We start from the raw sequence: 22,804 nt of genomic DNA, 5'->3' as shown, positions 1-22,804 counted from the left end.
TGTAGGCTGTTAAAATCATATCAGGTCTGGTACCTCTCGTAACAACGTAGGTGCGTAACCTAGAGCCCGTCGGCTCTCGGGGCTCAGGGAGCCACTAAATAACTAAACAAAATGGTCGCACACTGCTTACCTACCAACGTGTTACCCCAATGAACTGTGGTCCCTGTAGTCAGCGTTGGCGGGTACGCCTATGCTCAGTGGTGCGTGCAAGTCAGAGTAGCGTTAGCCATCCCTGGACACGTGTTTCGAGGTTGTTGCCTCTCGTCAGCAGGGAGTAGGAAGAGTGTAGGGTTGCTAGTGTAGGCTGTTAAAATCATATCAGGTCTGGTACCTCTCGTAACAACGCAGGTGCGTAACCTAGAGCCCGTCGGCTCTCGGGGCTCAGGGAGCCACTAAATAACTAAACAAAATGGTCGCACACTGCTTACCTACCAACGTGTTACCCCAATGAACTGTGGTCCCTGTAGTCAGCGTCAGCGGGTACGCCTATGCTCAGTGGTGCGTGCAAGTCAGAGTAGCGTTAGCCATCCCTGGACACGTGTTTCGAGGTTGTTGCCTCTCGTCAGCAGGGAGTAGGAAGAGTGTAGGGTTGCTAGTGTAGGCTGTTAAAATCATATCAGGTCTGGTACCTCTCGTAACAACGCAGGTGCGTAACCTAGAGCCCGTCGGCTCTCGGGGCTCAGGGAGCCACTAAATAACTAAACAAAATGGTCGCACACTGCTTACCTACCAACGTGTTACCCCAATGAACTGTGGTCCCTGTAGTCAGCGTCGGCGGGTACGCCTATGCTCAGTGGTGCGTGCAAGTCAGAGTAGCGTTAGCCATCCCTGGACACGTGTTTCGAGGTTGTTGCCTCTCGTCAGCAGGGAGTAGGAAGAGTGTAGGGTTGCTAGTGTAGGCTGTTAAAATCATATCAGGTCTGGTACCTCTCGTAACAACGCAGGTGCGTAACCTAGAGCCCGTCGGCTCTCGGGGCTCAGGGAGCCACTAAATAACTAAACAAAATGGTCGCACACTGCTTACCTACCAACGTGTTACCCCAATGAACTGTGGTCCCTGTAGTCAGCGTCGGCGGGTACGCCTATGCTCAGTGGTGCGTGCAAGTCAGAGTAGCGTTAGCCATCCCTGGACACGTGTTTCGAGGTTGTTGCCTCTCGTCAGCAGGGAGTAGGAAGAGTGTAGGGTTGCTAGTGTAGGCTGTTAAAATCATATCAGGTCTGGTACCTCTCGTAACAACGCAGGTGCGTAACCTAGAGCCCGTCGGCTCTCGGGGCTCAGGGAGCCACTAAGTAACTAAACAAAATGGTCGCACACTGCTTACCTACCAACGTGTTACCCCAATGAACTGTGGTCCCTGTAGTCAGCGTCGGCGGGTACGCCTATGCTCAGTGGTGCGTGCAAGTCAGAGTAGCGTTAGCCATCCCTGGACACGTGTTTCGAGGTTGTTGCCTCTCGTCAGCAGGGAGTAGGAAGAGTGTAGGGTTGCTAGTGTAGGCTGTTAAAATCATATCAGGTCTGGTACCTCTCATAACAACGCAGGTGCATAACCTAGAGCCCGTCGGCTCTCGGGGCTCAGGGAGCCACTAAATAACTAAACAAAATGGTCGCACACTGCTTACCTACCAACGTGTTACCCCAATGAACTGTGGTCCCTCTAGTCAGCGTCGGCGGGTACGCCTATGCTCAGTGGTGCGTGCAAGTCAGCGTAGCGTTAGCCATCCCTGGACACGTGTTTCGAGGTTGTTGCCTCTCGTCAGCAGGGAGTAGGAAGAGTGTAGGGTTGCTAGTGTAGGCTGTTAAAATCATATCAGGTCTGGTACCTCTCGTAACAACGCAGGTGCGTAACCTAGAGCCCGTCGGCTCTCGGGGCTCAGGGAGCCACTAAATAACTAAACAAAATGGTTGCACACTGCTTACCTACCAACGTGTTATCCCAATGAACTGTGGTCCCTGTAGTCAGCGTCGGCGGGTACGCCTATGCTCAGCCATAGAATCTAGCTGTGGCATATTTGCCCATATGCTTAACCTCGTTATCTGCCTCTTCGTAGTACTCCTTCATCGCCTCCTTCAGCTGCTCTCGTGTGCTAGGATAATTTTCGCCTGTGAGCTTGGCTTCAAACCCCGCTATCCGGGATTCTAACAGAGTAAGCCTATCTCTAATTGAGCGTAGAACCCCAGAGTCTTTACTAATCGTGATCCCCCGAATATAAACCGTAAATGATTCCCACACCGTGGCAAAAGAATCTACAGAGCCAACATTAAGAGCATAGAACGCAGTGATTGCGTCTCTGATTTAAATAGAGCATCCAACAATGAATACTGAGAGAACCTCCAAAAGAAAGGAGGAGGACCACGAGAAGGCACAGCTATAGCTAACAGAACAGGGGAGTGATCCAAGAAAGTCCAAGCCAAAACAGAGCAGTCCTGCACTTTAGTCATTAGTGTGTGAGAAATGAGCCAATAGTCTATACGAGTGTGAATGTCGTGATAAGCGGAATAGTGAATGAATCACCCCTAGCACTAGCCCTAGCCCTCCAAACATCCGAGAGACCCAACTGCAGTGCTATGTCAACAATAGCTTTCACTGAAGCAGACAAGGGCCTGGGTGGACCTCTTGATCTGCCAAGAACCGGGTCCAAGACACAATTAAAGTCCCCCCCCATAGCAACGGCAAGGGCTGTTGGTCTTTCAACAGTGTAAATATAGACTGATAAAATTGTGGATGGTCGTAATTAGGGCCATACGAATTGACAATGAGAAAATTGACCTCCTTGCCGAAACATCTGGATACAACATACCTGCCAGCCTTGTCCGTTGCGCAATGCTCCAAACGAAGTCCCAACCCGGGGTTAGCCCACGTCAACACCCCTCTGGAATGGGAAGTGAAACACGCAGCATGAAAGGGACCTGTTAATCTACCACCTGAAAGTAGTGCGCTGCCAGGCTGAAGGTTGGTCTCCTGGAGCAGAGCCACGTCTACCTTATTGCGTTTCAAATATGCTAAGATTTTCCAAACCTTTCTGTGGTCATTCAACCCCATAACATTCCAAGTAATGAGGTTCAATTGTTTAAGGCCCTCCAGTTTAGTGTGTCGACCTGCCATACAGTGAGCACTGACAAACATTGTGGGAGACCTGTGAAGCAGCACCCGCTACCCTACCAATCGTGACCAAAGTGCGACATGTGATCTGTGAAACAAAAAAGTCGAAACTCAACCTTGCCCCTCCCCCACCCACACCTTGCAATCCCCAACTTGGCAGAGGCGAATAGCAACCCACCCTATAATCTCAAAAATATGCAACCAAAGCAAAGAAAATACATACACAAAACAGTGAATCCCCCAAAATAGAAAATAGAACAGTGTGTAACGCATTGGGGCGAATGTTGCCCAGCAATACCACACTTGTGCGTCCCCCGCCCAACCACCAAAGATCAAACATTGTGCTCCATTGACAGTGAACAGTTACGTTTAGGAGACACCTATACAGCCCAAATCGCACCACCCGCCAGCAGCGCATCCCCTAGCAGAGTAAACTGTAATCAATGACCCCAGCCAGGAGTCTAACACATCTATCCTTGGGCCCCATAGAGCAAAGATGACCATACTAGACAGTGCAACATGAAGGTGGGCCTCGTGGTAGACCCAGATACACCCATAAGACTTAATGAACAGTAACCACTTTGCATGCAGCTCACCAGAAGCACAGGAATAATGGTAAGTTGCAGAGCTCCCTTAGATTGACACTCGACAGAAGGGGCCAACCACAGAGCGAACCGTATCCGGATCCAGTCAACATATCAGTCATTTTCATCTAGCTCGCTATCTGCAGCTTCAGCACTAGGTCCACCCTGCCGGCCCGACCCTTGTCTTTCAACCTTCTCACGGTCCTTAAGAGCTTTCTGCAGAGATTGCAGGTCTAGGAATATCTTGGCTCTCCCATTGAACATCACCTTGAGTCTTGCAGGATACAGCATTGCATACTCAATTTTCTGGTCTCTCAACTTCCTCTTCAGAAGGGTGATTGCCTCTTGGCCTCCTGAACTCTAAGGGTGAAGTCCAGGAATAAGGAAATAGTAGATCCCTCGTAATTCAGACTGCCCAGTTCTCTCGAATTTCACAATGCGGCATCCCTGTCACGGTAATTCAAGAGCTTGGCGATGATAGGCCGCGGAGGGGCACCGGGTTGAGGCCAGGGGCCCAGTGATCGGTTTGCTCTCTCCACGACAAACATAGTGGAGAAAGTGTCAGCCCCCAGCAACGTCGTGAGTAATTTTTCAACGAAGGTCTCCATATTGCCCATGGCCGTGGATTCAGCCTGGCCAATAATACGAAGATTGCTGCGGCATGACTTGGCTTCCAAATCTTCAGCCCTGTCTTGCAATGCAGTCAAGGCCTTTTAGACTCGTTTCTGAGCTACGTCGAGGTCAGACTGGGCTTCCTCTGTTTCCGAAATGCACCGTTCAGCCATATCCAGGTGTTCTGAGTGTTTGTCAACCCCCTCCGACATCCTGTTCAACCTGTATGCTAGAGTGTCGATTTTAGCTTCGATGGCAGTCAGGCCCTGCTGCATGGAAGCTATGATATGTTTAATGTCGCTCACCGGGTCCCCAGGCAGTCCCTCCGTCTCGGACAAAGCAGACTCCGCCGCATCCTCGCAGCGGCGTGATTTTATTTGTTTATTTTCGGCTGGGTCTTATCCGGTTTGCCCATCACGGCGCCCCTAGTTCGACAGCACACCAACCGTGCGCACGACTGTCCCCACCACTGAAAGTATCAGGGGTAGGGCCCTTGGACATCAACACCAGAAGGCACAGGGTCAAGACTGATTTGCATATGGCCATGTCTGAACTGGGGTGGCGTAGTGGGCAAAAGAACGATGGATTTAACCCAGATCTCTTGACTGGGGGAGAATGTCTGCATTGTCAGTATTCCGTCCATTATTTGTTTGTTGTAACGCTTTTCGCCCTAAGTGGGATGGGTATTCCCAGACGTGGGACCCGTGCTCACTACGCCACTGGAGTCAAGCTATCCTGGCTGATGACGGCTGATAGCCAGAAACCGGTCCTAGGATGCTTGATTCCGGTCCAGTGAAGACATGGCTTGGCAGTTCGGGCTGGACTGTTCCCATGAGGCACAGGGTCAAGACTGATTTGCATATGGCCATGTCTGAACTGGGGTGGCGTAGTGGGCAAAAGAACGATGGATTTAACCCAGATCTCTTGACTGGGGGAGAATGTCTGCATTGTCAGCATTCCGTCCATTATTTGTTTGTTGTAAAGGTCAGGTGGGCAGCACCCCAGGGCCAGGAGGATGATCCAAGCTAAGAGCTGGCACGAGGCCGACCACAGATACCTGCAAGCCTCCACGAATTATCACCCAGTCCTTCAGGCCTCTCAGTGTAAGAAGAGAATAGGGCCCCAGGCCTCAGCAGCACCGAGCAGTCAGGGAGGCAGAAACGGAAATCCCGGGCCCGTGGGCAAGGCAGGAGTTCTCAGGAATGAAAGGCCCCCACTAAGCAGCGCGCTGCAGCTCCACTCGCTCCACTCCCAGGATCGGGCCCGATCTAAACAGCAGCAGGGCCGCGCGGCTCACCTACTGTGTGCGGCACACCAAAGGGCTGTCCCGGTCGGTCGTGACCGTTCCTGGTACCAGACAAGATTTTATGCTGAGGATGGCGACCCGCTGCAGGGCTCCCCCAACCAGTCGCGTGGAGCTGGAACAGCAGGAGGCGCCGCGCACCCCAGACCAAAATGTAGGCCGCACGTCGGCACAGGATCAATCGGCCAGAGCTCTGGGTCTATGTTGGTAAAGCGGGCGGCGAGCTCAGCAATTCAAACCGCTCTCTATTAGCTGCAGCTGCCCGGTGACTACTCCCGAAGGCGAAGCGCCTGAAGCCGCAAATTCATGACGGATAGCCGGTGGATGTCGGAGCTCGGTTACGGAGCGGCCATCTTCGGACCAGGCAAGCTCCACCCTCACCTTAAAACATCTTTTAAGTGTAATATCCAATTGGGAGGAGATTTGTATTTTGAGTTTGGTGTCCCTGGACTCACAGTTTAAAACCCCAACTTATGGTGATGTTGGATTTCAAGATGCCATTCTGAAAATGACACGTTGTAACCCCAAGGTAAAGGTGACCAATTGAGGAAGATCGCTGCATCTACCTTGTGAGTCTATTAAACTTAAGCCACCAAGTCTGTCCACAACAGCGTGGCCCGTGGCCACACCACCTTCCTGCCCAGAGACTCACAGCGCTGCGGGCCCCGAGCTCCGAGGCCGACACTACCGCTGCTTCGCCCGTATAAGGTTAGTGGTGGCCTGTGCAGGTAAGCACGGTGGGCGGGATGGAGGCGGGGTAGGCTGGTGTAAGTGACAACCGACGGACTAGGGAAAATAAATAAATAAATAAATAATACCACTTATCTTGCACTTGCCTCATCGCCGAGTCGGCAGGAATTTTTGCTATTCCTTCTTTTGTCATCCCCACCATCCCGCCCCACTGCGCTTACCTGCATGGGACACCACTGAAAAGGTACTGTCTTGTGGACACGGGTGCCGCGAGGTCCCTGTCGCCAACCTGTGCACTCACAAGCAGCCAAAATAGCTTGATGACACAGTTCTTGAGGGATCTGTGAGAAACGTATGCGTCCAGTGCCTCTTGGACCACTGTTTTGGCTACAATACTGCAAGGAAACCAAATATTCATGTTCCCTACTTTGATTTGGGTTGTTTTCCCCCAGTCCACCGTGACCTGATGGCCGTGAGTACTGTTTAAGCACTGTGTTTAAGAGCATATCTTGTGAAACCCTGAATGTATTTTTGTCATTTTGGCCTTGCTTTATTCAGTAAAAAGTATACTATTTTTCTACACCAGTGTGAGTCCTTTTGTGAAGTTTTCACTGTGTTACAGTATCTAAGCGTGCACATATACTTTACACATTGCCTCTTAAGTTAAGCATGACTGTTCTGTACCAAGCTACCAGCAGGTGAGCAGATGCTTGTTTTAGTGTGTGGTTTACTGACCCTGACTAGGATAGCGGTACGTACTTGAACAGGGTACACACCCAACTAGAGACCCAATTTTTAACAACCACCCAACTGGAAGCAACTTCATTTACTACCCTTGCCAACCCACACCATCTTTAAAACCAGCAGCATCATGTCCAAAGCCACTATGACCAACAGCCCCACTTATCTCTCAGACAAGTTCACCAACTCTGGTGGTTCTCAACACAGCCACAGCCAGGACGACATCAGACTGCAGACTAAGAAGAGTAAAACAAAACAAGGCAGTTGGCCTTATCTCTCTATGCACCAAGGATCTGGAACAGCATCCCTGTATCCATCAGGATTTCCCCATTGCTGCTCCAGTTTAGGAAAGAGTTAAAGACTCACCGCTATAAAGAACACTACATCACAGTGCATTAACCGGCCACAACAAAGCTACTGTTTTTATTACTCGTTGACTTTATGCTTATCATTGACCCTGCATTGTGTGCATTTAGTAATGTACATATGGATGCTTGGAACGTATTTAGAGACCATAGATATTGCTACAAAGCATTCAAGTGTTGTATAATAATGTAAGAAAACAAAGTGAATACAGACAGGTTGTGCAGATAACAATGGTTCATATCAATTTATTTATTTATTCATTCGAATGATTTATAGAGCATTGCATGATACTATTCTGGAACTTCGGAGTGCTGGTAGGTAGGGCAGCATAGCTGGCATGTTTGAAGAGGAAGTTAGCATCCAATTATAATAAGGGCAAGTAACAATGGCCCTTATTATGATGGAGGGTGGACCATCGGGACGGTGGTCAGATTCCTAACCCTACACTTGAGGTGGTGTCTGCGTAGGGACTGCGTAGGGATTAGGAAATCCCTTTCCGAATGCCGCCATCATGAACAGGCATATGGAACACACTTTGGAGGCCCCAAGCAGGGCTCCTGCCACCAGTGGGCCACTTCTAAGGGGCTGCGGGGGGTACATGTAGTGCCACCCCACACATCCACAGGATGTGCACAAAGTACCTTTTTCTACTGCAGTTGTCCTTTTCCTAGGCCGCAGCACAAACCGCAGTAGAAAAAAGCATTTTACGACTGCCTGCACGGTGGTCCTATTCTAATCGGGCAGGTGGGACCGGCGATACATTATCGGACAGTCACCTGCCCGATTCAATGGCAGTCGCCGGTATGACCGACCGCCATCGTAAGAAGGGCCAAAGTCCGATATCCTTCAGCATCATCCTGTTCCCCGTTGATCACAATTGAACTTAAGTATTTCCACATTAAATATCCCTTTTGCCACTAATCGTTATTAAGAAGGTCTTTAAATTTGACAAGCGTATGTGATTCATTGAAAGATACTGTTTCCGCAAGGTCTCTACAGAACTAAATACCCAAATATTTAATGTGAAGAAGACTGATATTTTAGACCCAAGAAGCCCAGATGGGAGCAAAAGCAAAGAGAATTTAGAGTAAATACTTTGGTTTTGTCTTTATTCAGGGTATACCCAGAGACCGTTGAGAAGTCCTGGATAATATTAATTATCGAGGGGATTACCAATTCTACATCCTCAGAGAAAATAAGGATATCATATGCATATGCAGCTCTCTTAGATGCAAGATGTCCAAATTGAAGACCTGTGATGTTAGAGTCAGAGTTTCAGAGTTAAGAAGTCTAAGAAGCGGATCAATAGTAAGTAAGAAAAGTAGCGGGACAAGGGGCACCCTTGTCTTGCACCTTGATGTAGGTCAAAGAAAGAAAAAATAGAGCCATTTGTTCTAATGTTTGCTTTAGGATTCGCATACAGAGCCAATATCATATTAGCAAAGGAGGAACCTAGATTATGCAGTTCCAAAACGGGGTGCAGAAAAGGCCAATAATCTTTGTCAAACGTCTTTTCTGCGTCAAGAGCAATTGCAGTTGTAGGAAGTGTTGATAATCAAGCCTTTTCCAAAATATAACAAAAGGTGCAGATGTTACCACTTGCGAGATGGCCTTTGATAAAACCAGTTTGTGAGCTTTGAATAAGCTTACGGATACAAGTTTCCAGTCTATTGGATAAGATCTTCCCATAGAATTTGGCTTCCATGTTGCGAAGGGAAATAGGACGGATGCTTTTTGGATCTGAATGATCCTTGCCCTCCTTCGGGATAACCACTATGGTAACCTCGGCAGCCAAGCCCAAGACACTGCTTGACAAGGCATTTTCATTGAAGAACTTTTTAAGGTGGCTGATGATTGAGCGTGTAAAAGTCTTATAGAAGATGATTGGGAAGCCATCCGGACCCGGAGCTTTGACCGATCTCATGGCCTTAATAGCTTTAACAAATTCCTCAGATTCCATTGGTTTATTCAAGTGCAACCTTTCAGCATCTGACACTGTGGGCAAGGAAGGGGGCAGGGAACTCACACGACAGTTGAGGGGTGTATAACCTTTCATAGAAGTCCTGAAATACCTTAAGGATATCATGATTGAGGATTTTTTGTGAACAACCCTGTCTGTGATATAAGTAATTTGGGTGCTAAGATTGGTAGATTTAAGGGAAGACACTATAGTTTACCAGCTCAATTACGGAATAGAAGGTGACGTACTATTTGAGCATGAACACCCAGGTAGGCTTTCTTACTAACAGGAGTTAAAGGAGTATTTTAGTTGTTTAATATCATGCAGAAGGGATTTATTATTGGAATGTCTATCTAAGTCTTCTTTCCGTTTGATTTCATCCCCAAGGAATTGAAGTGTATTTTTAATTTCACTGTTTCTTCTGGACATTTTTTGATGATCTGGCCTCTCATAACACATTTAAACGCGTCCCAAATGACTATCGGGGAGGTAACAGAATTTTCATTTTCATTGAAAAAAACCTCAATCATCAGAATCATCAGAATCATTGTTCAATATTTCGCTATTTAAGCGCCACGTGCAATTCCCACCAATGACGGCTAGGCTAAGAATGGACATTGAGATCTGCCCCTTGTATCCCTGGCTTGGAGCATCACACTTTATGAACTGTTGGACTGGTTCCCCTGTTTCTCTACAGCATGACATATCTCTTACATGGAGGTTGTGGAAAACAACTTGGAGTACAAGGAATGGATTTGGTGAGTTTTGGCTAGGATGTCTGTGTGCCACTGACATATGTCCTGCTGAGATGTTTTTTGTGTTTTAGTTCTGGTAATGTACATTCTCAAACAGAAACCATGCTCCGTAGATGGATTTGGGGAATTGTGGTATGGATCCCCAGGTTTTCTCCTTTGAACTACTGTAGGCTTCAAAGACAGCTGTCTCTTATGTGATTAAATTGCCTCTTCTTGTTTCTTGTTTCTGCATTAGTTTTAGAAGCAACACTCAAGGGGAGTTCCTGGATGGCTTTCTCTCCTCCAGGCTTCAGATGGTCTTACTGCCATTCCCGGGCTACAGGTTCATGAGACAAAATATTTTTCACTGCACAGTGAGTAGCCAGTTGTGTAACTTCCCTTGGATGACGTTGGGGGGCAACTGCCCTCATCTGAGGTGTTTTCTTTTATATGTTGCACAGAGGGTGGAAATACACAACATACAATAAGGGTTTACAGAGCAGTGTGGAGATTTGGGGGTATCCATGCAATACAACAATGATAAACTCCTACAGTCATACCAAGAGGAAAGTTGCAATTTGCAGACCAGTTATTTACCTATCAGCATCAGTTATTTACCTATCAGATTTATTTTCCTACTCCACCTACTTTCCACCTCCCATACTTTTCTCATTTCCCATCCATTCTCTTGTCCTACCACTTTCTCCTCCCTATATACTGTCATCCCCACGTACTTTCTCAAATCCACCCAGTCTCTTTACCTCATATATTCTCCAGGTAATACTCACTATATCTCAACCAATATCCACTATTTCCAACATCCACTCTGATGTCCCTATCCACACTCACACCTCCTCTACCCTTCCACATTCTCCAATTTCTAGCCATATCAGCAATATTAATTACCATCTTTCCACAATTCAAACAAAAATATAAAGCTTTAAGAAACAATACTATTTATAATTCTGAAATGTGTGTATGTTTTTACTTGTCTTAGTTTCATCTCATGTGCTTATTCATGGGTTATCAATCAATCAGACATTTAGAGAGTGTGGCTAATCACCCTTGGGGGAATCCAGTACTGGTTGGCCATGTCAATTGAAGAGCCAGGTCTTGAGCTCTTTCATGAAGGTGGTCAGTGACAGGGCAGTGCATAGGTGGAGTGGGAGGGAGTTCCAGGATCTAGCAGCGAGTAGGGAGAAGGAGTATCCTCCGATGCAGGTAAGACGGATTCAAGGCATGTAAAAGAAAAAGCAAACAATACGGCTGACCATAAGTTATGCACTTCAAATCCAAATATTTGTAAAGTTCAATTCCTGTGCACAATCTTCCAGAGTACGCCGCAGGTCGACTCTACTGTAGACCAGTTCAATAAAGGAAAAGCAAAAGGGGAAGGTGCACCAGTAAGGAGTCCAAGTCCAAACAATATCTTGGGTATTTCCTTTTAATTTTCTCGTAAGAGACCCACAGCTAACGCGTTTCGTTCCACACTGGATCTTCTTCAAGGCGAAACAGCAAAATGGGGTACAATATAATGATATCCCGCGTACATGAATAGTTATCCACAGTCAATGTTCTGATGCAAGGAATATCAAAGGTTAATTGGTTTGGCTTGTGATATTCAAAACAACAAGGTCACCAAGACCAGATGAATAGCTTAAAAATACAGGCGACCACGGTGTCGGCTCCTTGGTACGAGCACAAGAGGAATTCCAGTACTCAAAGAGTAATTGATTTAGCTTGTAAGATTCATAGCGAGAAGGTCACCAAAGACAGGATAAATGACTTTGAGTAACGGGCGACCAGGGTGTCGGCTCCTTGATACGAGCACAAAATTGATTCCAATATTCTTGGAAATCCTGTGTGCACCATCCCCTTTTGCTTTTCCTTTATTGAACGGATTCAAGGCATGTGTACGAGGGCGATGAGAGCAGATAGGAGTTCTCTCATGGGTTGGGGGAACCTCAGACAGTGGTTCAAGTAGTGGGGTACAATGTGTGGAGACTTTTGTGAGCATGGGTACGGAACTCATCCTTTTTGCCCTGATCACTCCCATTTTCTTACTGATACTGGTGGTAACTGACTGCTCCCTGGGCTCTGCTAACCAGGCCCAGGGCCAGTGCTCTTAATAAAAAGGTATATGGTAATTTGGTGTAATTACAATTGCCGCTGACTACCTACCTATCGGTCCCTCCTATATGGTAGGGCATGTAGGTTTAGAGGCCGAACAGCTTTGAGGCACTTAAGTGTGCACTACTGTGTGGCCTGCTGTCATTTTAAAAGTCAAACCTGCTTTGCAAGCTGCTTTTAAATTGAAATTGCATGCAAAGTCGACTTTGGATTTATAGGTAAGTCCAAAGTATTAAACTACCTTAGTTTACATATGCCACCCTTAATGTCTACCCTAGGTGGTCCCAGGGTAGGATGCCTTGTGAAAATAAGCAGGGACATTTTTAAAAAAAAGCCACCAATTTTGTTTTTCCCCTTTGTAGAATTTTAACTCCATAGGCTAACATGGGAATACTGTAATACAGTGTAACTATTGACAGGAGTGAGTTAAAATAATCTTTCAAGGACTGGTAATGATAAATCCAACAATTTGTCAATGTTGAAATTATCATAACTAATACAGAAAATAGGTTACAGAACTTTCTCTTCTGTGAGTCAAAACCTAGCCTTCTAGCTGCCTCTCCTGATTGGCCAGCCCTTAACAGGCTTAGCCAACTTACTTTGATGAGGTGATAAGTGGCCTGCATAAAGAAAAAGGTTTACTGGTGGGAGTAGCTTTGCAGCTGTAAAGAACAGGCCAGGAAGGGGGCTGGGTACACAAACAGGGCTTCAATCAGAGCAGGACATTTAGGAATGCCACACAGGCCTACCCTCTCTTCCTGTACCACCCAGCCAGATGGGACTCCTAGGAATGGAATTTTCAGGAGTTCTGGAAGGGGAGTGTTAAGGGAAATGAGCTACACCAGTAGGTTGTCTTAGCCAGATCTTACTCCCAAGGAGAGAAATTCTCCATCTTGAATTTTAAAGTGCAGTGCTTTGTGGGACAAGCATATGCCACAGTTCGGAGGAAGCTGTCATGCTTTTGGATGGCATCCTGTACCACACTGGTCAAGGGTGCCCCCCTACTCCCCTGCGGGCGCCCTGGTATGCACCCCAAAAGATTGCGCTCTGAAGAACTGTGCCTGCTGCACATTTGGAAGTAAATCCCTGAGGACTTTGCCTTGCTTCAGAAAGGATTAAGGAGTGGACTCCCTGACAGCAACAGGTTAACAGATCTCACCTGCACCATCTCCCAAAAGAAGTGCTCTGCCTGGAATGTGTTTAGTGGACTTTAAAGGATTTGGCAAGGTGCACTGTGTGAATTGTAGTCCCAAACTTCCAAGGAACACCTCAGAGCTTCTAGACCCTTGAATCTGTGTTTTGGACACTTGGAACCCTCGAGAGGAACTTCAGGAAGAAGTTCCAGAAGTTTGGAGTAATTTTGGGAATAAAATCCATAAGGTGACCGACCCCTCGACAAGAGTCAAGCCGCCATCGTCGAACCTCAGAAAACAAACTTTTGATATGGAACTGTCTTTGAGAAAGGCTACCAACCGAAACGCGTCTGCCAGGTGCTTGTGAAATGTGCCGTGAAATTTTTGTGCAATGCCATGGAGGTGAAATAAAGCTTACCTCAAATGTACCAGAGCTGTGTCAGAGCCCGTTTCTATTTTGGTGGGTAAGTTGGAACTTATATATAAATATGTGTATGAATATATATAGCGAGGGAGATAGATATAGATATACACAGTGATATATTTATGTATATGTGTGTATACGTATATGCATACATATGTGGATATACATATATAAATATATATATAATCCTTCATTTAATTATTTTAAACACAACCACTCCTAAATGATAGAAATGTGATTCCTCTGTGGCTACTGTATGCACCCACTCCAGGCAGGAACCACCACTATAGTCAGAGTATGCTAGATACACCTGTGCTCACCCTTTGGTAGCTTGGCACAGAGTAGTCAGGCTTCTTTAAAGAGGCAATGTGTAAAGTATTTATGCAACACCCACACACAGTAACACAACAAATACACCACAAAAAGACTCCACACAGGTTTAGATAAATAGATTATATTCTGAACAAAACAAGATCAACATTACATAAATGCAATGTATAGAAGTTAATATATTGAATTTAAAAGAATAAATGCAGTAAAGTGCTTAGAAGCAATTAGTGCTAAAAAGGTTACTTTAGGTCTCAGCTGGACCAGGGCAAAGTCAAAGTTCAGGCCTACCATGATGGAGCGCCGGCTGTCTACAGGACCTACGTAGGCCCCGGTGAACAAAGTACCTTTCCTGGCCACAAGCAGCGATATTAGTCAAACTTTTCCTTACAGTGAAGGTGATGCATCAGTTCAGAGGATGGGTGCTGGAGTCAAAAGGCGTCGGGTGATGCTCCAAATTCTGCCACGCAGTCGAGGGGATGCATTGATCTCACCAAACTGTAGTGGCAGCGATAAGCTATCTGATGCTCCTATCTCTGGAGGCAAAGCACTGATTCCGATGCAATGCGTCAATTTTGCTTCGGCAACTGGGTCGATTCGGCAGTTCTGCTACATGCAGACAGGAGATGCGACGAAATCCATATTGCAAGTATCTGGACCACTTCCAGTGAGCCGGGCACAGGATCAGAGGTAGATACTTTGATATACCTGAGTCTCAAGCAACATTAGGCAAGCCAACAAACCCTTGGAGATATCTTGGAGTAAAGGCAGAGCCCGGGCCTCCTTCAAAAGAGTCAGAGAGCAGCAGGCATCAGGGCAACAAACAGAAAGGCAGGTCTTTTGAAATCAGCATTCCAGTTGAGCCCTTCAAGCAGCAAAGTGGTTCTTCTGACAGAGCTTCAGTTATAAGTCCAGTAGTGTCCTATTTGATGAGTCAGAGACCCAGTACTTATACCCAAAAGTGCCTTTGATGTGGGGGTGACTTAAAAGTAGCTCTATGACTTGCACAAGTATGCATTTCAACCCAGTACTGTCTGCCAGGCTATCTGTGGGGGTAATATGCCCTTTGTGTGGGGACAAGACACAGCCTATTTAAGTGAAGTGATAGTCCCTCCCTTCCATCCTGCCTAGGTAAGGCCATCAGAATGCAGATGTATGTAGATGGGTACACACACACCTATCTTTCTTCTGTTGTGGCTGTCTAGAAGGAATGCACAAAGTGTAGCTGTCACCCACCGCAGACGTGTCCTGGAGACAGTCTGCATAGCACACAGAGTTATAAGGACAGAGAAATGTCCACTTTATAAAAGTGTTTTTTAACACGAGGTGTTGAGCTTTTACATCAGCCTAAGGCTAGACCCCACTAATAATAAAAAACCTTGTTTTTTCTTGGCTGGAATTATTCACCACTCTTTTTTTCATTATGGGTTCAGGGTTATGATTGCCTGATTGTTCAGGGTTATGATGGCATTTTTCTATTTTGAACTTTCAGTTTAAAAAACGACCTTTGTCTTAAAGATACCTCAAATTGATGAGGTCGAAACGCTTTGACTTTTATATGCAATAAGGAAATTAAATTAATAAAATCTAGTCTTTAATTTGAGGCAACCAGGGACTGAAATAGGTGCGTTTTACATAAAATCATTGGCGGACACACACCCTGAGTATGTGTGAGCATTCTGAGTCTTCCTTTAAAAAGTGAAATGAAATAACAACTCTTGCTTGTGAAAAGTTCTCTGATTTCATTTCTTTACGTTAAATTGAGAGTTTTGTGTAAAATAAAGTGTTTTGAAATAGTCAAAAAAAAGGCTATGAAGTTGTTATTTAAATGTTTTAAGTATTTGTTTTGAATGTATGAAGTAACATTATGATTTGAAAAAGGCCCCAAGTGGGTACAGATAACTTTGGCATATGTGATCTAATGTGTTTGACATAAGAAAAGTTCATGTCATAATGGAATTAAAGCATTAGTAAATAACAAGTCATGATCTCAGGCCTCATAACCATGAACCCAAAAAGAAAATAGGTGTGGTGAATATTTCTTGCCAAGGTAAAACAAGGTTTCTCACTTTCTAAAAGTGGCATTTCTAAAATTGTAATGCAAAATCTATCTTCACCAGTAAGGAGTATTTGGCATTACCATTCCAAACATACGAACCATGATAAATCTACTCTTCTCCGGTCAGGAATTACTGCTTAGAATTGTATTAAGGAATTACCAATGCTAACCTATGAAAGGAGTAGTCGTCACAGTAGTAAACAGCTAAATAAGCTGTTTGTAACTACCAGGACATGAAAAGCATACCAGTACATGTTCTACCCTTCATTCACATAGCACCCTACCCTTGAGGCTACCTAGGGCCTACCTTAGTGGAGACTTATGTATAATAAAAGATGACTAAACTGCATACACGTGTCCTGCATTGGCATGCCTAAGAAAGGTTTGAAAGGCTACTTCTGTGGGTGGCACAATCAGTGCTGCAGTCCTACTAGTGCAAAAACAACAATTGATGGACAGAATGCAGAACAATGTCATACATTCACCCCAGTACAGAGATCTGGGCCTAAATCCATCGTTTTTTTGCTCACCATGCCATTCCAGTTTGAAACCAGCCATATGCAAATCAGTCTTGACCCTGTGCCCCATGGGAACAGTCCAGCCCGAACTGCCAAGCCAGGTCCTCCCTGGACTGGAAACAAGCATCCTAGGACCGGTTTCGGGCTTTCAGCCCTCGTCAGCCAGGATAGCTTGATTCCAGTGGCATGGAGAGCAAGGGACTCACGTCTGAGCATACCCTTCCCACTCGGGGTGACAAATGCAAAAACAACAATTGATGGACAGAATGCAGAACAATGTCATACATTCACCCCAGTACAGAGATCTGGGCCTAAATCCATCGGTTTTTTGCTCACCATGCCATTCCAGTTTGAACCCAGCCATATGCAAATCAGTCTTGACCCTGTGCCCCATGGGAACAGTCCAGCCCGAACTGCCAAGCCAGGTCCTCCCTGGACTGGAAACAAGCATCCTAGGACCGGTTTCGGGCTTTCCGCCCTCGTCAGCCAGGATAGCTTGATTCCAGTGGCATGGAGAGCAAGGGACTCACGTCTTAGCATACCCTTCCCACTCGGGGTGACTAATGCAAAAACAACAATTGATGGACAGAATGCAGAACAATGTCATACATTCACCCCAGTACAGAGATCTGGGCCTAAATCCATCGTTTTTTTGCTCACCATGCCATTTCAGTTTGAACCCAGCCATATGCAAATCAGTCTTGACCCTGTGCCCCATGGGAACAGTCCAGCCCGAACTGCCAAGCCAGGTCCTCCCTGGACTGGAAACAAGCATCCTAGGACCGGTTTCGGGCTTTCAGCCCTCGTCAGCCAGGATAGCTTGATTCCAGTGGCATGGAGAGCATGGGACTCACGTCTGAGCATACCCTTCCCACTCGGGGTGACAAATGCAAAAGTGGGATGGGTATTCCCAGACGTGGGACCCGTGCTCACTACGCCACTGGAGTCAAGCTATCCTGGCTGATGACGGCTGATAGCCAGAAACCGGTCCTAGGATGCTTGATTCCGGTCCAGGGAAGACATGGCTTGGCAGTTCGGGCTGGACTGTGCTCATGAGGCACAGGGTCAAGACTGATTTGCATATGGCCATGTCTAAACTGGGGTGGCGTAGTGGGCAAAAGAACGATGGATTTAACCCAGATCTCTTGACTGGGGGAGAATGTCTGCATTGTCAGCATTCCGTCCATCATTTGTTTGTTGTAAAGCTTTTCGCCCTAAGTGGGATGGGTATTCCCAGACGTGGGACCCGTGCTCACTACGCCACTGGAGTCAAGCTATCCTGGCAGATGACGGCTGATAGCCAGAAACCGGTCCTAGGATGCTTGATTCCGGTCCAGGGAAGACATGGCTTGGCAGTTCGGGCTGGACTGTTCCCATGAGGCACAGGGTCAAGACTGATTTGCATATGGCCATGTCTAAACTGGGGTGGCGTAGTGGGCAAAAGAACGATGGATTTAACCCAAATCTCTTGACTGGGGGAGAATGTCCGCATTGTCAGCATTCCGTCCATCATTTGTTTGTTGTAAAGCTTTTCGCCCTAAGTGGGATGGGTATTCCCAGACGTGGGACCCGTGCTCACTACGCCACTGGAGTCAAGCTATCCTGGCTGATGACGGCTGATAGCCAGAAACCGGTCCTAAGATGCTTGATTCCGGTCCAGGGAAGACATGGCTTGGCAGTTCGGGCTGGACTGTGCTCATGAGGCACAGGGTCAAGACTGATTTGCATATGGCCATGTCTAAACTGGGGTGGCGTAGTGGGCAAAAGAACGATGGATTTAACCCAGATCTCTTGACTGGGGGAGAATGTCTGCATTGTCAGCATTCCGTCCATCATTTGTTTGTTGTAAAGCTTTTCGCCCTAAGTGGGATGGGTATTCCCAGACGTGGGACCCGTGCTCACTACGCCACTGGAGTCAAGCTATCCTGGCAGATGACGGCTGATAGCCAGAAACCGGTCCTAGGATGCTTGATTCCGGTCCAGGGAAGACATGGCTTGGCAGTTCGGGCTGGACTGTTCCCATGAGGCACAGGGTCAAGACTGATTTGCATATGGCCATGTCTAAACTGGGGTGGCGTAGTGGGCAAAAGAACGATGGATTTAACCCAGATCTCTTGACTGGGGGAGAATGTCTGCATTGTCAGCATTCCGCCCATCATTTGTTTGTTGTAAAGCTATTCGCCCTAAGTGGGATGGGTATTCCCAGACGTGGGACCCGTGCTCACTACGCCACTGGAGTCAAGCTATCCTGGCTGATGACGGCTGATAGCCAGAAACCGGTCCTAGGATGCTTGATTCCGGTCCAGGGAAGACATGGCTTGGCAGTTCGGGCTGGACTGTTCCCATGAGGCACAGGGTCAAGACTGATTTGCATATGGCCATGTCTAAACTGGGGTGGCGTAGTGGGCAAAAGAACGATGGATTTAACCCAGATCTCTTGACTGGGGGAGAATGTCTGCATTGTCAGCATTCCGTCCATCATTTGTTTGTTGTAAAGCTTTTCGCCCTAAGTGGGATGGGTATTCCCAGACGTGGGACCCGTGCTCACTACGCCACTGGAGTCAAGCTATCCTGGCTGATGACGGCTGATAGCCAGAAACCGGTCCTAGGATGCCTGATTCCGGTCCAGGGAAGACATGGCTTGGCAGTTCGGGCTGGACTGTTCCCATGAGGCACAGGGTCAAGACTGATTTGCATATGGCCATGTCTAAACTGGGGTGGCGTAGTGGGCAAAAGAACGATGGATTTAACCCAGATCTCTTGACTGGGGTAGAATGTCTGCATTGTCAGCATTCCGTCCATCATTTGTTTGTTGTAAAGCTTTTCGCCCTAAGTGGGATGGGTATTCCCAGACGTGGGACCCGTGCTCACTACGCCACTGGAGTCAAGCTATCCTGGCTGATGACGGCTGATAGCCAGAAACCGGTCCTAGGATGCTTGATTCCGGTCCAGGGAAGACATGGCTTGGCAGTTCGGGCTGGACTGTTCCCATGAGGCACAGGGTCAAGACTGATTTGCATATGGCCATGTCTAAACTGGGGTGGCGTAGTGGGCAAAAGAACGATGGATTTAACCCAGATCTCTTGACTGGGGGAGAATGTCTGCATTGTCAGCATTCCGTCCATCATTTGTTTGTTGTAAAGCTTTTCGCCCTAAGTGGGATGGGTATTCCCAGACGTGGGACCCGTGCTCACTACGCCACTGGAGTCAAGCTATCCTGGCTGATGACGGCTGATAGCCAGAAACCGGTCCTAGGATGCTTGATTCCGGTCCAGGGAAGACATGGCTTGGCAGTTCGGGCTGGACTGTTCCCATGAGGCACAGGGTCAAGACTGATTTGCATATGGCCATGTCTAAACTGGGGTGGCGTAGTGGGCAAAAGAACGATGGATTTAACCCAGATCTCTTGACTGGGGGAGAATGTCTGCATTGTCAGCATTCCGTCCATCATTTGTTTGTTGTAAAGCTTTTCGCCCTAAGTGGGATGGGTATTCCCAGACGTGGGACCCGTGCTCACTACGCCACTGGAGTCAAGCTATCCTGGCTGATGACGGCTGATAGCCAGAAACCGGTCCTAGGATGCTTGATTCCGGTCCAGGGAAGACATGGCTTGGCAGTTCGGGCTGGACTGTTCCCATGAGGCACAGGGTCAAGACTGATTTGCATATGGTCATGTCTAAACTGGGGTGGCGTAGTGGGCAAAAGAACGATGGATTTAACCCAGATCTCTTGACTGGGGGAGAATGTATGCATTGTCAGCATTCCGTCCATCATTTGTTTGTTGTAAAGCTTTTCGCCCTAAGTGGTGTGGTAAATAATTTAATTACCGGTACTTAATTTGATGCGGAAAATCTATAATAATAGCTCAGTAAAATAAGAGGCAGAATCCGTGGTATTAGAGGTTCGGAACGGGCTTTATTCCAAAATCAATTCGAATTGAGGACTCCATATTCCGTCACCACGAAGGTTCAGGAAGTGAAGGACAATACTTTATTGACAGATAATCATATTTATAGAAGAGGCATTATAGTTAAACAGATGCAGGAGGCGTAACAGTTGATAACAGAGATAAAAACATACATGCGTAACTAAAATGGGTGTAACTAGGCGTAACTAAAGAACGTCATTAGGTATGATGTCACAAATGGGTGGTTCCATGAAAGAATTTCGCAATGTCAGCAAAAATACTTGGCAGAGATGCGCGCGCAGCAGCATGACGTGTGATTGACGTGTAACTAGAGGGTGAAGGGGACTTGACATTTAGCTCTACATGTGGAGACAGAAGTCTGGGGTTATGTCAACCTAATCCCGAATCATATCTAACATCCTATGTTTAAAGAACTATGTTATCCAAAAGGAGAGGTCTCTTATGATAGAATCTTATTCTATACTGACTATACTGACTGTTAGTGCGTGTACAAGCGTCTAAGTGTCTACATGAGATGCAAGGGCAGAAATCTTCCATAGTAACAGGGCTATGAATTACTTGCATAAAGACAGAGAAGCCGGGCCCTTTTACACGGTAGCTAGAGGAATGTTTACTTAAACTGCTAGACAGGAATGCATTGGATGAGGAGCGGAGCAGAGCAGATAATCTTGAAGGTGAAATACAGTTTTTGGCAGGCAGATAGGCCGACAGGCCGAGTCAGGCACCGTTAGCCGCGCAGGGAGTAGGACAAAGTTCATGGATACAGATGCGAGCTCAGACTGGAGCTTTCAGAGGCAGAAGGCAGGAAAAGGCTTAATGGCAGAATCAGGGCCTACTCGCCTGGACTGTAAAATGGGATAAATGAACCATATAAAGCCGGTGGCCTTTCATACTTAGGAATAGAATATCCGGCCCATTCATGGCGGATCTGAAAGAGGACATGTTGACGGTGGACGCACATGTGTTTGCGTCTTCATAACTGGAACTGGAGGGAACATACATGTACTTGTGATTTATACATGAAACCGTTGGGGTCCAAGATAGGGGACATAACTGATCATAAAAATCCATATTTCCACATTCCCTCCTTGTCCCCTACTTGCCCTTAAGAGATATCAATCTTCATCAATCCGTTGATCTGTTCATATAACATCATTTGTTCTTCTTTCTTCTTCCGGAATCTCGAACGAAAACTTAGATGTGGGATACACGAGGTGGCACACAGACCACAAATCGCTGGCCCACATTGTAGACATAAGCAGCAACTGAATAGTATGAGAAAGCCAATACCTAGGAAGGAGAGCATTCTCCATCCCCAGGCTGACAACACGCCCCAGAACCAACCGGACCAAGTCCAGGTGCCTGGATTCTGGTGTATCTGGCTTACAATCTTATGAAGGCGGGTTATGGCTTTATATACAGACGGCGAATTTTCTGGTATGAAAATGCAACAACTTGATCCGATGACCCTACAAGCTCCGCCCCTATCGGCCAGGATGACGTCAAGGACAAGACGATTTTGAAGCACAACAATCCGCATAGCAGACTGCTCTTCTGTTAAATTGCCTAAGGCGGAAATAGTTTCGTTCACTACTGCTTCAAGGGTTCTGGTTAATCTACGTATCAGCTTACTATTAGTGACTGTACCTATATAAGGAAAGAAACCTTTATTGAAATCTGTGTATTTTTCCCATGCTGTTTCAGTGTAATCGACGATTGGGAGATCTCTCTGCTGTCTATTGTGTACTAAATGAGTATTTCTATGATAATCAGGAGGAGCTAGGAAAACAGGTGGCAGAAGGAATGCTATGTAACAGGTACCATCCCAGTCTAGAGGTAGACGTATATATGCGGTCTGGCCACATATGAAGTAGGAATGACGAGAAGCTCTAAATGTAGACTTGCCTTGATCACTGAATTCTATTACAGTGGTGCATCTACTATGGCCCATATGTATGGAACCATTCTTTCTTACACATAATTCACCTTTAACTGGAAATACTGACATAGCAGGCAAAATTGGTGCAGCTTCGGATTCAATATTCAGGATCATGAGATTAAGCGTGAAATTACCTAATCCATATACTTCATTTTCTAGATCAGTTCCTGTTCTTTTGGGAAGTCCCTCCTTGTTAGGGTAGCAGACTTTAAGCAAAACTAAGTTCAGGTTTCCCCATACCCAGTTGTCTTGATA

Source organism: Triturus cristatus, chromosome 3_1 (assembly GCF_964204655.1).
Source record: "Triturus cristatus chromosome 3_1, aTriCri1.1, whole genome shotgun sequence".
Classification (NCBI taxonomy): Eukaryota; Metazoa; Chordata; class Amphibia; order Caudata; family Salamandridae; genus Triturus; species Triturus cristatus.
The sequence above is the reverse complement of the archived record's forward strand: the minus strand, read 5'-3'. Positions refer to the sequence as shown.